We start from the raw sequence: 9,907 nt of genomic DNA, 5'->3' as shown, positions 1-9,907 counted from the left end.
TCCATGTTGATGTAAAAGTTGGGTATTCATCCTTTCTGATGGCTGAGTAATATTCCATTGTATATATGGACCACATCTTCTTTATCCATTCATCTGTTGAAGGGCATCTTGGCTCTTTCCACAGTTTGGCTATTGCGGACATTGCGGCTATGAACATTGGGGTGCATATGGCCATTCTTTTCACTCCATCTGCGTCTTTAGGGTAAATACCCAGGAGTGCAATTCCGGGTCACAGGGTAGCTCTATTTTTAATTTTTTGAGGCACCTCCACACTGTTTTCCAAAGTGGCTGTACTAACTTGCATTCCCACCAACAGTGTAAGAGGGTTCCCCTTTCTCCACAACCTCTCCAACATTTGTTGTTTCTTGCCTTGTCAGTTTAACCATTCTAAGTGGTGTAAGGTGGTATCTCAATGTGGTTTTGATTTGAATTTCCCTGACGGCTAATGATGATGAACATTTTTTTTCATGTGTCTGTTAGCCATTTCTATGTCTTCTTCAGAGAAGTGTCTGTTCATGTCTTCTGCCCATTTTTTGACTTGATTATTTGTTTTTTGGGTGTTGAGTTTGAGAAGTTCTTTATAGATCTTGGATACCAGCCCTTTATCTGTAGTGTCATTTGCAAATATCTTCTCCCATTCTGTGGGTTGCCTCTTTGTTTTGTTGACTGTTTCCTTTGCTGTGCAGAAGCTTTGTATCTTGATGAAGTCCCAAAAGTTCATTTTTGCTTTTGTTTCACTAGCTTTTGGAGATGTATTTTGAAAGAAGTTGCTGTGGGCGATGTCAAAGAGGTTATTGCCTATGTTCTCCTCTAGGATTTTGATGGATTCCTGTCTCATATTGAGGTCGTTCATCCATTTTGAGTTTATCTTTGTGTATGGTGTTAGAGAATGGTTGAGTTTCATTCTTCTGCATGTGGCTGTCCAATTTTCCCAGCACCATTTATTGAAGAGACTTTTTTCCATTGCATACTTTTTCCTGTGTTGTCGAAGATTATTTGACCATAGGATTGAGGGTCCATATCTGGGCTCTCTATTCTGTTCCATTGGTCTATATGTCCATTTTTGTGCCAGTACCATGCTGTCTTGGTGATCACTGCTTTGTAATATAGCTTGAAATTGGGCAACGTGATGCCCCCAACTTTGATTTTCTTTTTCAACATTTCCTTGGCGATTCGGGGTCTTTTCTGCTTCCATACAAATTTTAGGATTGTTTGCTCCAGCACTTTGAAAATTGTCATTGGAATTTTGGTTGGGATGGTATTGAAAGTATAGATTGCTCTGGGTAGCATAGACATTTTAACAATGTTTATTCTTCCAATCCATGAGCATGGAATGTTTTTCCATCTTCTTGTGTCTTCTTCAATTTCTTTCATGAGTGTTCTGTAGTTCCTAGAGTATAGATCTGTTACCTCTTTGGTTAGGTTTATTCCAAGGTATCTTATGGTTTTTGGTGCTATTATAAATGGAATTGTTTCTCTAATTTTCTACAGTTGCATTGTTAGTGTATAAGAAAGCAACTGATTTCTGTGCATTGATTTTGTATCCCGCCACATTACTGAATTGCTGTATGAGTTCTAGTAATTTGGGGGTGGAGTCTTTTGGGTTTTCCACATAAAGTATCATGTCATCTGTGAAGAGAGAGAGTTTGACTTCTTCTTTGCCAATTTGAATGCCTTTTATTTCTTTTTGTTGTCTGATTGCTGAGGCTAGGACTTCTAGTACTATATTGAATAGTGGCAAGAGTGGGCATCCCTGTTGTGTTCCTGACCTTAAGGGAAAAGCTCTCAGTTTTTCCCCATTGAGAATGATATTCACTGTGGGCTATTTATAGATGGCTTTTATGATATTGAGGTATGTATCCTCTATCCCTACACTGTGAAGAGTTTTAATCAAGAAAGTGTGCTATATTTTGTGAAACATATTCCTATATGTTGAAGAGTTTAAATCAGGAAAGAATGCTGTATTTTGTCAAATGCTTTTTCTGCATCAATTGAGAGGATCATAGATTTCTTGTCTTTCTTTTATTAATATGCTCTATCATGTAGATTGATTTCTGAATGTTGAACCACCCTTGCATCCCAGGAATAAATCCCACCTCGTCATGGTGAATAATCCTTTTAATGCACTGTTGGATCCTATTGAGTATTGAGTATTGAGTATCAATGTTTATCAGGGATATCGGTCTGTAGCAAATAAAACCTAAACCAAGCAGAAAGATAGAAATAATAAAGATTAGAGCAAAACTCAAAGAAATAGAAACCAGAAAAACAGTAGAACAGATCAATGAAACTAGAAGCTGGTTCTTTGAAAGAATTAATAAAATCAATAAACTTGGGCGCCTGGGTGGCTCAGTTGGTTAAGCGACTGCCTTCGGCTCAGGTCATGATCCTGGAGTCCCTGGATCGAGTCCCGCATCGGGCTCCCTGCTCGGCAGGGAGCCTGCTTCTCCCTCTGACCCTCCCCCGTCTCATGTGCTCTCTCTCTCATTCTGTCTCAAATAAATAAATAAAATCTTAAAAAAATAAATAAAAAATAAATAAAATCAATAAACTTTTGGCCAGACTTATCCAAAAGAAAAGAGAAAGTACCTAAATCAATAAAATCATGAATGAAAGGGGAGAGATCATGACTAATACCAGGGAAATAGAAACAATTATTAGAAATTATTCCCAGCAACTATATGCCAGAAATTAAGCAATCTGGAAGAAATGGTAGCCTTCCTGGAAACTTATAAACTACCAAGACAGAAACAGAAAGAAATAGACAATCTGAACAGGCCAATAACCAGTAAGGAAATTGAAGCAGTAATCAAAAACCTCCCCCAAAACAAGAGTCCAGGGCCAGTTGGCTTCCCAGGGAAATTCTACCAAACATTTAAAGGAGAAATAATACCTATTCTTCTGAAGCCGTTTCAAAAAATAGAAACAGAAGGAAAACTTCCAAACTCATTCTATGAAGCCAGCATTACCCTGACCCCAAAACCAGACAAAGACCCCATCAAAAAGAATTACAGACCGATATCCCTGATAAACATTGATACTCAATAATCAATACTCAATAGGATCCAACAGTACATTAAAAGGATTATTCACCATGACCAGGTGGGATTTATTCCTGGGATGCGAGGGTGGTTCAACATTCAGAATTAGGTGTAAGGTTAGCTTGTGCATTTGGCATTTTTCTAATTTTTTGAGAGAGGCTTGGATGGCTATGTATTTCCCTCTTAGGACCACCTTTGCAGTATCCCATAGGTTTTGAACCGATGTGAATTCATTCTCATTAATTTAAAAAAATTGTTTAAGTTCTTTTTTAATTTCCTGGTTGACCCAGTCATTCTTTAGCAGGATGCTCTTTAACTTCCCAGTGTTTGAGTTCCTTCAAATTTCTTCTTGTGGTTGAGTTCCAGTTTCAAAGCATTGTGGTCTGAAAATATGCAGGGAATAATCTCAATCTTTTGGTATTGGTTGAGACCTGATTTGTGACCCAGTATGTGGTCTATTCTGGAGAAAGTTCCATGGACTTGAGAAGAATGAGTATTCTGTTGTTTTAAGGTGGAAAGTTCTGTATATATCTACGAAGTCCATCAGGTCCAATGTGTCATTCAAAGCTCTTGTTTCTCTGTTGATCTTCTACTTAGATGATTTTTTTTAAAGATTTTATTTATTTATTTGACAGAGAGAGACACAGCGAGAGAGGGAACACAAGCAAGGGGAGTAGGAGAGAGAGAAGCAGGCTTCCGGCGGAGCAGGGAGCCCGATGCGGGGCTCGATCCCAGGATCCTGGGATCGTGACTTGAGCAGAAGGCAGACGCTTAACGACTGAGCCACCCAGGCGCCCCATCTTCTACCTAGATGATTTGTCCATTGCTGTGAGTGGAGTGTTGAAGTCTCCTACTATTAATGTATTATTATTAATATGTTTCTTTATTTTACTTATGGTTTATATAATTGGCTGCTCCCATGTTGGGGGCATAGATATTTACAATTTTTAGATCTCCTTATTGGATAGACCCTTTAAATATGATACAGTGTCCCTCTATATCTCTTACTACTTACTACTGTCTTTGGTTTAAATCTAATTTGTCTGATATGAGGATTGCTACCCCATCTTTCTTTTGAGGTCCATTAGTGTGGTAAATCATTCTCCATCCCCTCACTTTCAATCTGGAGGTATCTTTAGGTTCAACATGAGTCTCTTGTAGACAGCATGTGGATGGGTCCTGCTTTTTTATCCAATCTGAAACCCCATGTCTTTTCATGGGAGCATTCAGCCCATTTACATTCAGAGTAAGTATTGAAAGATATGAATTTAGTGCCATTTTATTGCCTGTAAAGTCCATTTCTGTAGATTTTCTCTGTTTCTGTCTATGTGACTCTTGCGGTTTCTCTTTACTTACAGAATCCCCCTTAATATTTCTTGCAGGGCTGGCTTGGTGGTCACATATTCTTTCAGTTTCTGCCTGTCTGGGAAGCTCTTTATCTCTCCTTCCATTCTGAATGACAACCTTGCAGGATAAAGTATTCTTGGCTGATGTTCTCATTTAGTCCCCTAAGTATGTCTTGCCAGCCCTTTCTGGCTTGCCAGGTTTCTGTGAACAGGTCTGATGTTATTCTGATGTTCCTTCCTCCAAATATAAGGAACCTCCTCTCCCTGGCTACTCTCAGGATAGTTTCTTTGGCTATAAAATCTGCAAGCTTCACTATTATATGTTGGGTGCTGATCTATTTTTATTGATTTTGGGAGGGGGTCCTCTCTGCCTTTTGAACTTGAATGCTTGTTTCCTTCCCCAGATTAGGGGAGTTTTCAGCTATGATTTGCTCCAATATACCTTCTAGCCCTCTCTCTCCACCCCCTTGGGGATTCCAATAATTCTGACATTGGAACGTTTGATGGCATCATTAATCTCTCCAATCCTTTTCTCATGTGCTACTAGCAGCCTATCTCTGTTTTCCTCAACTTCCTTTCCATCAGCTTATCTTCTATATCACTGATTCTTTCCTCTGCCTCATTTCCCCAGGCTGTTAGAGTATCCAGTTTAGACTGCATCTCATTCATAGCATTTTTTTAGTTCGGCCTGATTAGATCTCATTTCTGCTCTTAGAGATTCTATATTTTCACTAATACTTTTTTTTAAGCCTAGGTATTGGCTTTATGATTGCTATTCTGAATTCTATCTCTGACATCTTGCTTATATCCATATCCATTAGTTCTGTTGCAGAGGACATTTTCTTTGGTTCTTTTCTTTGTTGAGAGTTCCTCCTCCTAGCCATTCTTTCAAGGGATGGTTGAGTGAATGAGCAGAGTCCAAAACACCAACCACAATCCAAGCAAGATGCACCCTAGCAAAATTCAGAGTGGTCAGAAGCCACCACAGAAAAACAAAGCCAAAATGAAATGCAAGAATAAAATTTAAAAATTAAAATTAAAAAAAAAGGAAAAAAAGGGGAAGGGGAAAGGGGACTATACTCTCTCTGTGTGGACAATGCAGGGTGTTCCAGTTGTTCCTGGCTGTATTTTGGTCTGTGTGTTAGAGGACAATACATTCTAAAATGACAAGGGAAGTAAAACTTTATATATATATGTAAAACATATACATATATATGTAAATTGAATAGAGTGAAAAAAAGGATTAAAATGAAGCATATATCTATAAAAAATATAAGTATGAAAAAATACAAGTTAAAAAGTGACTGAAATATAAGTTGATATACTAAACATCTAGTTGAGGAAAAACTAAAAAGAAAAAAAAAACAGAGAAAAAGCATAAAAAAAAGAGAAAGTAAAGGGGAATTTTATCTGAAAAATAAACAAGTTGTGAGGTCACACCTGGAGCTCAATATACTATTTTCCCCTGGCGCTGGGATTTTACAGTCTCGTGGGATCCATAGGGTTGTCATCCAATTGTTCTTACAACCTGTTTTCTGGGGGAGGGGCCTGCTGGCTGTTTCTCAGGTAACCCTGCCTGGGCGGAGTTGCCCCGCCCCCTGTCAGGGGGGTGGGCTCAGTGGAAGCTGGTTCTCTTGTGTTGCTTTTGTTCCCTGGAGGCTTTCCATGCGTCTTCAGAGGATCAGAGCAAAAGTGGCCACACCCAAACCTCTGGCCCAGAGCAGAAAGATCACAGTCTGCCCTCTTTAATAAACCCTCTAGGACAAACAGTCTCCACTTCTGTATGCACCAAAAAATGCAGCCTCCTCGGGTGGGTGCCCACTGCAACTTTCTCAGAGGTAGTCTCAGCGTCCAGGAGTGCCACTGCCTTTTTCGATTCTAAAAGCGTGTTTGGCTGTGGGCTCGTTCACACACCCAAAGCCCCTGGATCATGTCTGGGTGCTCCTGTAATGTCCTTTTGCAGGCCGATACCCGCCCTACGAGTTTTGGCCCATTCACTGGCGCAGGCTCTACATTTTTTCAGGCTGCTCAGGAAAAGAGCAATTATCAACCAGCTCCCAGGTTATGGTGATCTGAACTGAGAGTCCCTTCCTGGGCTCAGTGACCATAACCTGCTTCCTGGCTCCATTGCTCGGGCCCTCAACTGGTTCGGGCTCCCCCTTTTGCTCTGTGGTTCCTTGTATCCTGAGACCACAATGCTCTACCTAGAATTCTGCTTTTTCATTTCCAAAGCCTCTTTCAGAGAGGGATGTCTCTCACTAGAGAGATTTCTGGAGGTTCTAATTTTGCACTCTGGTGTTGTATCCCTTTCCAGGAGCCAGCTTATAGAGGCTCCCTCCCCCTTCTGTTTATTTTCTGATATCTCCCCACAGATTCAGGACTCTGCATGTCCTACCTTGCAAAAAGCAGTCACTTTTCTGTTCGTAGAGATCCAGATATATATTCTTACATCTCAGGCTGATTTTGTGGGTGTTCAAAATGGTTTCATAGATATCCAGCTAAATTCAGGGAACCAGTTGAAACAGGGTCCCCTACTCCTCTGTCATCTTGCTTCCCTCCTTAAGAAAAATTTAAAAGGTGCTCAGTCCTAGGGTAATTGGGGGAAGCCAAGTTAAAAGTATAACAAGGTACTTTATTTAGATTGTCAGGCATTTTTAAAACTTCTTGATTGAAGTATAATGTATGCATATATCTTGATTGTACAGCCTGAATAACTGCCACAAACTGAACCACAGTTCATAACCAGTAGCCAGGTCCAGAGCAGACCCTTGCCAGCTCCCTGGAATCCCCACTTGAACCCTATCCAATTACTCCCCTCCACAAAGCAACTGACTTCTAACAGCCTACATGAAATCTGAGTTTGCAAACAATATAAAGTTTGGTGACATCAAGCAATTGCAAAATTGGAGGGAAAGTTCTCACCTTCATTACTGGGGAGAATGCAAATTTAGGCAGACGTTTACAGAGCAGTTAGATAACACCCATGTTCCATCCTTTTCCATCATTCATTTCTGACTCTCCTTGACCTTTTTAATACAGGTTGATTTGTGTTTCCCTTTGCCTAATTATGATTCAGCCAACCAACATTTGCTATTGTACTTTCTGATAAAAGAAGCTTGCTCTGAGAAATGACTGTTAATGTTGACCTATGGTGCCTCTCATGTTCAATTCTGAGCTGCCTGCCAAATGTACCTGGCTCAAAATATCTTTCTCAATGCTGCCCTGCCCTTTCAGTCATTCCCAATTCCATTTATTATTTCCCTGATGAAAATTGAAATTTCTGCCAATTGCAAGTGTACTTAAAGCTCCCCATGAAAGGAATAGAATGGAAATGATATCTATGGAGCATGTCCTCCAGCATCTAACACAGAGTTGTGTTGTCAAAATGTGTTTCATTCCTTTTCCTTTTGTTTCAAAAGCTTCACTTACCCTCCAAACAGCTCTGAACATCATGAAAAGCCAGACTGGGGTACTTGCACAAAGGATAAGAATCCTTTTCTCTTTCAGAGAAATGTTCGTTGGTGGGCCAAAGTTTTTAAATAATATTTTTGCTTATTTTTGGACGGTGATAAAAATACAATCTGTGCAATTATAATTTTTTACAGATTAATTATATTAAGGTATTTCCAATTAGTAAAATCCTTGTGGTGTGTCATACTCAGATAAGCAAAGTGGTAGGGACTGAGAGCAAGCAACATGAAGCATGTAGACATGACACAGTGTGCATCACATACAAAGGCAGGGGAATAACTGTCCAGAGTCGATGTCAGAACCACTCCCACTGCAGGGCCTGCTGGGCTACACCAGGTATTTCAGTGTGGTGGCATTTAGCTAGATTCTCCCCATTTCCATATTGCTCTGGTATGGCTTCCTGTAACTCATTGTGGCTTAATTTGTCTGACTTACCCCAAATTACACCACAATGCCCTAGAAAATATTTATTCTGATAGTGGCCTAATTTCCTTGGGTCTAGAGAAATAGGCAAGAAGGCTGAGAAATTGACACATTCCTTCCAAAATGAGCTGCTGAAAATTTTAAAGAAATAGTTGTAAATTCCATGAAATCATTATTGGTACTTTATAGACACCAAAATAAAATGCTATCCTGAATTCAGAGAAGATTCTTTTCTCTCTATAGTTTAAGTGAACACTCTAAACTTTCATGCAAGGATATGTATTTGAGCTCTTTTTTTCCCTAATTGAAAGGGATTTGCACTAAACTCCTTCATCTGCCCCTTGTTCCCACATAGCCAGTGGCACAGAGCTTTTAATTTATTTAACTTGTTTATTTATTTATTACCAAAAATGTAGAGAATATTCTGCAAATAAACAGCCTTTTCAAAGACTGCATCTTTAATCATGATCTCATTAGTACTCCTGCCCCTTGGAGACAACCAACATCTTGGAAGGATACAAAGCTTTTTACATTTAGCCACAGACAAACCCCCAGTCTTTGAGTTTCACCAGCATCATGAATGTCAGTTTAATACCTTTTTGCCCCTTGATCTTCTGAACCTCTCAAACACTGTTTGTATAACTATGCGGAGAGTAATAGGAGTCTATGACTAATTAGAACTTGAGGGAAATGGGGAGCCCAACTTGGAGACAACTGTTCTTTTTCTAACATCTCTTTCCTGTCCCCCAATCATAGCCATGCCCTGCAGGTCTATTCAAGGTCATCTGCTTGTCTCTCACTGTACTTGTCTCTCACTCTACAAAGACCTTGTTCACTTTCTTGTCTTCTTTGGAAGGGGTTCAGGAAATGCCACCCCAAAATGTGCCACTTTGGATTGATGACTTTGAACTGAAGACACTTGAAAAACAGTAAATGCAAAGAGAAGCTTTCTATCTTTGAGCTCCCTTATCTACCTAAAGACAGGTCCTCTAAAAGGAACTCAATTGTTATAAATCCCCTTCCCAGAAGTTTCATCAACCAGGAAGATGGACTCATCACAGCAGAGGAGGCTAGAAGTCGACAGCACACCCAAAAACACTTGGTAACACATTATCACAATTCCCATCTCTTCTTTTAAGGGCCTATTCATCTGTCCTAAAAATCACTTACTCTCCAAATTGTCTAAATACCCTCTCCTAGTCTCCTATTAAGATGGGTATACAGTCTACAGCCATACCGCCCTGAACGCGCCCGATCTCGTCTGATCTCGGAAGCTAAGCAGGGTCGGGCCTGGTTAGTAGTTGGATGGGAGACCGCATGGGAATACCGGGTGCTGTAGGCTTTTTCCTTGAGGGGGGCAGAGCAAGATGGCGGAGGAGTAGGAGACCTGGATTTAGTCTCCTCTCAGGAATTCAGCTGGATAGGGATCAAACCATTCTGAACACCTACAAACCCAACAGGAGATCGAAGAAAGGAATAGCAACAACTCTCTCATCAGAAAAGCGACCACTTTCTGGAAGGTAGGACGTGCGGAGAAGTGAATCCGAGGCGATATTCGGGAGGATAGACGGCGGGGGAGGGGCCTCCGTCGGCCGCTTCTGGCAAGTGATAGAGCCGCGGAGCACA

General features: G+C 40.4%; 1 non-coding gene across 1 annotated transcript; it reads left to right on the top strand.

Annotated features, from left to right (window-relative positions):
* Positions 1-9,504: 9,504 nt before the first annotated feature.
* On the top strand, positions 9,505-9,623 carry LOC123836159 (5S ribosomal RNA). Its single transcript, XR_006788863.1, has one exon. It is a non-coding gene; the product is annotated as a 5S ribosomal RNA (ribosomal RNA).
* The last annotated feature ends 284 nt before the right edge of the window (positions 9,624-9,907 follow it).

The sequence above is a fragment of the Mirounga angustirostris genome, unplaced genomic scaffold, assembly GCF_029215605.1.
Source record: "Mirounga angustirostris isolate CCGP_5_RB_7025 unplaced genomic scaffold, mMirAng1.0.hap1 SCAF_12, whole genome shotgun sequence".
NCBI classification, from domain to species: domain Eukaryota; kingdom Metazoa; phylum Chordata; class Mammalia; order Carnivora; family Phocidae; genus Mirounga; species Mirounga angustirostris.
Note: the sequence above shows the minus strand (reverse complement) of the source record. Positions and strands in the feature narration are given on the sequence as shown.